Below are 6,000 nucleotides of genomic sequence, written 5' to 3' on the forward strand. Positions count from 1 at the left end.
ATGAACAAGAATTGAATCATCAATTCATTGAAGAACTCTCAGATATCATTATTTATGTCTATTTAGAAGCGAAGCTTAACTTCCTGCCAATATGAGAGAGAGAGAGAGATTGAAAGAGAGGGAGAGAGAGAATGAATTCTGGAAGGGGGATGGGGAAGCTTGGGGAGTCCATAGTAGATTTTTGGGTTTTTTTTGGTGAGACTAGGGTTTGAACTCAGGGCTTCATGCTTGCAAAGCAGGTGCAGGCAAAACAGATGCTCTATAACTTGAGTCATGTTTCCAGTCCATTTTGCTGTGGTTATTTTGGATATGGGGTCTGCCCTAGTTGGCCTTAAATTATGATCCTCTCAATCTTAGCTTCCCAAGTAGCTAGGATTACAGGTGTGAGCCACTTGCACCTGGCCATAGTAGACTTTTAGTTCACCTTTGATTCATGCTCTGCTTTTCTCTGATTTTGCTCTACAAATACTGTAAAAGAATAAACCTTGAACTTTCTGCCAGGAAATAAGGAAAGGGTTGTTTTGTGGATGCTCATGCTGAGAGAGGAGACTTGATGGCTGTAACCACTATGGGCAGACTTTCAACTAAAGCCCTTTTCCACAATGGGTCATGCTTTCACCTTCCTTCTGGAATGCTCTTTGTTTATGAGCATCTCGGCTTCTCAGGGTAAAGCAACTCTGTTTCTACTTGTCTGCAAGCATTTGGCTTTCCCTTTCCTTCATTCTGCCAAGAGAATTACCATTCTTTGTCTATTTCTCACCTTCCAAAAATGTATTTAAATCATTTATCACAAGTGGTTGCTCATTCTCTTTGACCTTGTCTATTAAACTTGTTTTTAAATATTCCTTGACTGTCATTTTAATGAGATTTTAGTGGGAAGAAAAGATCGTCATGGTCAGCTCTACTGCTATCAACAAGAAGTTCTTTAGAAATCTAAATGTTATTGGAATCTAGACCCATGCACCTTACTTTTAGATGTATCCTTGCTTTTAGTAAGTAAAGCAATAAACAGTCCAGAGAAATGATAAATTGAAGTCTATTTCTCATCACTGTTTTATGCTTATTTCAACACAGTTCTAATCATGTTGGTTATTTAGTTTCTAAGCTTTTAGTAGACTCAAAACTGATTTTTAGTAGAACGTTAGATGTGGATATGGTTAGAGTACCAATAACATCAAGAAGAGAGAGTTTACAGAACAAAAGAGAAAGGTGATACAAACTATATAACCAGTTAAAAGAACACATAATTATACTATGGCTTCTGAGGGTACAAACAGTCTTCTACATTTCAAAGGGCATTGCTTCATACAAGTGTAATTCAGATGCCACCCCCACTACAAAACCTTCAATTGCTCCCCATTGTATGTAGATGTAAGTTCCATGTTCTTTCCTTACTGTTCTATTACCAAACAGGATTTGCAGTTCCAGTGAAACATTCTGTGGTGTTTCACATCCATGGATTTTTGTTTCAAACCTGTGGATTTCTTATTGTGTACCTTTTCTCACCATTACTAGTCATTCTTCAAGACCCACTGAATTCCTAAGATGTGCTCTTCCTTCCCAGTCCTACGTATTCCCAAAGTACTTTAGATATATGCAGTAGAGCTTATGTTTTGCCAAGAATTTTGAACTCATTCATTGGCAATTGGATCACAAGCACCAAGGAACAAATGATATTATTCTTGTCCTTAGGCCTTGCTTGTAAGTGCTCCTGGATAAATGTTTGTGGAATCTGATTAAATGTGTCATAGTTGACATTTAACTTTACAGTTCTTAATCCTGAAGGGAAGATAAGTAAGAATCTGTACCCTCTGTTGAAGAAGGTTAAGTGTGATGCATTTTTTAAAAGATTTCAGACTAATAAAAATGAAATAATTTTTATCATGTGTAAAGGGCATATTATCCTTAATTTATCATAAAATATGTTGACAGAACAATGAGGCATTAGTTTTCACATAGAAGAAATCTTGTTATGCTATTTAAGCTTGAACATTATAGCTTTGGTATCAAATATCAAATCTATCTTTTTAAAAAGAATAATATGTGGGAGGTAGAAAAAAGGTGAGTATCCTTGTCTGTTTTGGAGTGAACAGTTCTGTGTTCCTTGACATAACTGACCTGCTTGGAAAATGTATGAACTCAAATACTATCTTGCCATTGAACTCATGTTGCATTTTCCAAGGTGCTTTTATCTTTGCTCTGGATTGATCTTTAATCAGGTGTGACTTCTGACACATTTGCTTTAAATCTGTCTCTCCTCCCCTGTCAAGAAGTTAATGATCTCAAAATGTCACACTGGATTCTGCAGATTTCCCAGGGAGTTCAGTGTGGGTAGAATGACAAAGCAAATGAAAAATGGAGCATCACCAGATTGATTTCCACACAGACGTGCCAGACTGGCTTTGAGGGCATATGGCCCATGGGCAGTTGCACAGGGCTACACTCAGAAGAGCCTTGTGCTTGAATGCTCTGCTGTTGCTACCTTCATATTCTTAATCATTTTATGTTTTAATTTGTGTTCTTTAAGTGAAGTGTGATGGGTCAATGGAGCATGTACATGAGCAGAAGACATGTACACAATTTATGGGTTATTTGCTTTGTGTTCATGTTGGCCCACATGAGCACAATTCTGGTGAATGCCTGATGCATGGGAGTTCAGCAAGACTCAAATCATATTATGTCTACAAGGTACAAAGCAAGCAAGAGCTTTGGTAATCCTACAAAGGACATACTTTTCATTCAAACCGGAGCTTGATTTGAATGCAGGAAGAAGAAAATGGCATTGAAGGAAACACGAATGATCAAGAAACCTTGTCATATCTCACCCTAGTCAACAACCACATATGCTGAGAATGACATAGAAAGAAAGGTAGGGAAATCCATAGTTCTTTTTCTTCTCAGTCCTTCCTCATTCATCACTAAACCCAACCAGAGAGTGCTGGTAGAATGTGAGTAGAATGAAGAAGTAAAATAAAAACAGTTGTGTTTTGTGCAGTAAAACTAAGCATTGTTCTGGTAAGAATGAAATACATATGTATAAATAAAATATAAATTGTGTAACTTTAGTGATTACTTATACAAGTTAAATGCTTATATAGTTACACTTAAAATTGGTACTTCACAATATGAAATAATGGTAAAATTCATGCTAATAAGTTAAAATTATAATTTAATTTTTCTTGACTTACAACAGTATTAAATATGAAAAAAACACCATGTCAAATCAAGGGGGAGATTATAGAAGAGAGGAAAAAAAGCTTTCTATTTTAGTACCTTTAGTAGTATTTTACTCCTGATGTTTAAACAAGGCCTCACATTTTAATTTTGCACTGGGTTCCACAAATAATATGGTTGGACCTGCCTGCATGTATGAAATCCAGCCAACAAAAATTACATGTTAATATAATACTTTAGTAAGTAAGTTCTATTTCAAAAACTACAAAGAACATTGTAAGAAATTTTCTATAAAAAAACAATTCTTGTTGCAGAATTTTTATTAGTCATCCAGGACTTTTTCATTACAAATGACAAAAAAGCAAGCAAATAAAAAGTACCCCAAGCAAACAAAAGATTCCACCTCAAAGTAGCTTAAGAAAAATAAAGTGTAAGTTATATAACCCAAATCAAATGAACTATCAGTAGGGTATAAAAGACTTTCTAAAGGAAAACTAAAGCCTTCTATTAGAAGTGGGAGAGGAGGGTGGATGCTACACTACAGAACTGTTTAATAAATCTGTTGATGGGGTGAAAAACCACTCCTGTTGCTATTGGAGTATGTACTTCAAGATATGTCCATCCTTCAGAAAACATGTTTTTGTTGTTTTGAACTGCATTGTGAATCTGGAGGATATCACCTTTAGTTTGTTGGGGATAGACATCTATCTAAGAGTTGGGTGAAATGTCTTGGAATATGCTACATATTGGATGTGAAATCTCCTCTCTCTTTGCAAAGGCTCATGTGTTGAAGGCTTGGTCCCTGGCTGGTGACACTATTAAGAGATGAGTGGATCATGAGAGTGCTAACCTCATCAATCCATTAGATTAGTCCATTGATGAGTTCATAGCTTAATGGGTTATTAGGAAGTAGGGCCCAGTTGAAAGAAGTAAATTACTAGGGAGTGAGCCTTTGAAAGTTATATCTTGTCCCCAGACTCTCTCTCTCTCTCTCTCTCTCTCTCTCTCTCTCTCTTCCTCTCTCTGGATGTCATGAGGTGAGCAACCAGCAAACTATAGATTAAAAACTCTGAAATGATGAGCCAAAATAAACCCTTCTTATCTTAAGTTGTATGTCTCAGGTATTTTGTCACAGCAGGAAAAAGTTAACTGATGCAGAATACTAAAAAATATTCACTAACCTTAAAAAATATACACAGTGAATTATAAATAAAAGATTGAGGAAATAGAAATGAAGAACATAAAACAAATAAGGCATTATAAAATATTTAAAGTTGAACAAAAATGGTAATCTAGCACATTAAAATTGTGGGGTGCAGAAAAAGCAGTGCTTAGAAAATTTAGTGTTAAATGCTTACAGTAGACAATAAGAGGGTCTCAAATTAATCTAAGCTTCAACTTAAGAAACTAGAACAAAAGAGAGTAAAATAAATTTAAAGAAGCAGAAGTAAGGAAATCATATAGATATGAGCAGAAATAGGTGAAATTTGAAGCAGGAAAACAATGACACAAATTCATTCAGTCAAGAGCTGGTTCATTGACAAGATCAATAAAATATGAAATATGAAAGCCAGCAAGATGACAAAGAAAAAAGAGAAGACAAAAATTATCAGGGTTAGTAATAAAAAATACGGACTCTGTGCATGTTGAAATGTTAATAAATAATATGAACAAGTAAATGCATATGAATTCTGCAACCTAGATGAAATGAAGCAATTTCTCAAAAAACACAAACTACTAAAACTGACTCAAGATGCCAAAACAGTCCCATAACTATTAAAGAAATTGAATCCACAGTTTAAAGGCTTTCAGAAAATCAAATTGCATAGATTATTTCACTGCATATTCTATTAGTCATTTGAAAGAAAGAGGCATCACATCAATTCTACTCTATCTCCTCCCCAAAATAAAGGAAGGTCCAATATTTTCCAATTCATTTTATGAGGTCAGTATTATCCTAATACCAAAATTAAGGACACTACAAAAATTGAAAACTATAGACCAATACTTCTCATGAATAGAGATACAAAAATCCCTGATATAATATTAGAAAATCCTATCTAGCAGAGCATAAAATCAACTGGAGCTTATCCAAAAAATGCAAGACTGACTCACTATTCAAAGATCAATCAATGGTATTAGTTAAAAAAATTAATAAAAAATAAGTCATTATTATCCAGGATGAAACAGTTGAAAGGAAAACATGTGTTCATAGATGGACACAGGAAAAGAATTTGACAAAGTTTAACATCCATTCATAATAAAAACTCTTAACAACCAAGGAATAAAATGAGCATCTAAACTTGAGAATGATTTGTTGCAAAAATCCCTACAACTAACATGGTACTGAATGGTGGAAGACTGAAAGCACTCTCTTTATATTTGGGAACAAAGCAAGAATGACTATGCTTTTCGTTCCTATTCTCCATTATGCTGGAAATCCTAGCCATTACCATAAAAATAAGTAATAAAAAGCAAATCAGTTAGAAAGTAAAACAAACAAAAGACAGTGCCTATGTACAAATGAGATGATTGCCTGCATAGAAAATTCCTAGGAATCTTTAAGAAAAAGCTCTTAGGACTAATAAGTGAGTTTAGCAAGGTTGTAGAATATGAGGTAAACAGAAAAAAACAGTATTTCCCTATATTCTTGGATGAATAATTGAAACTGAAATTAAAAAAATAAAGCATAATTATTGCATTAGTTAGTACAGACTGGGTGGCTTAAGCAACATACATTTGTTTCCTCCTCATTCTGGAGGCTGTAAGACTGAGGACCAAGGTTTTGGCAAGATTGGTGTCCTCTCAAGACTCTCTCCTTGGCTT

This window comes from Castor canadensis, chromosome 5 (genome assembly GCF_047511655.1).
Source record: "Castor canadensis chromosome 5, mCasCan1.hap1v2, whole genome shotgun sequence".
NCBI lineage: Eukaryota > Metazoa > Chordata > Mammalia > Rodentia > Castoridae > Castor > Castor canadensis.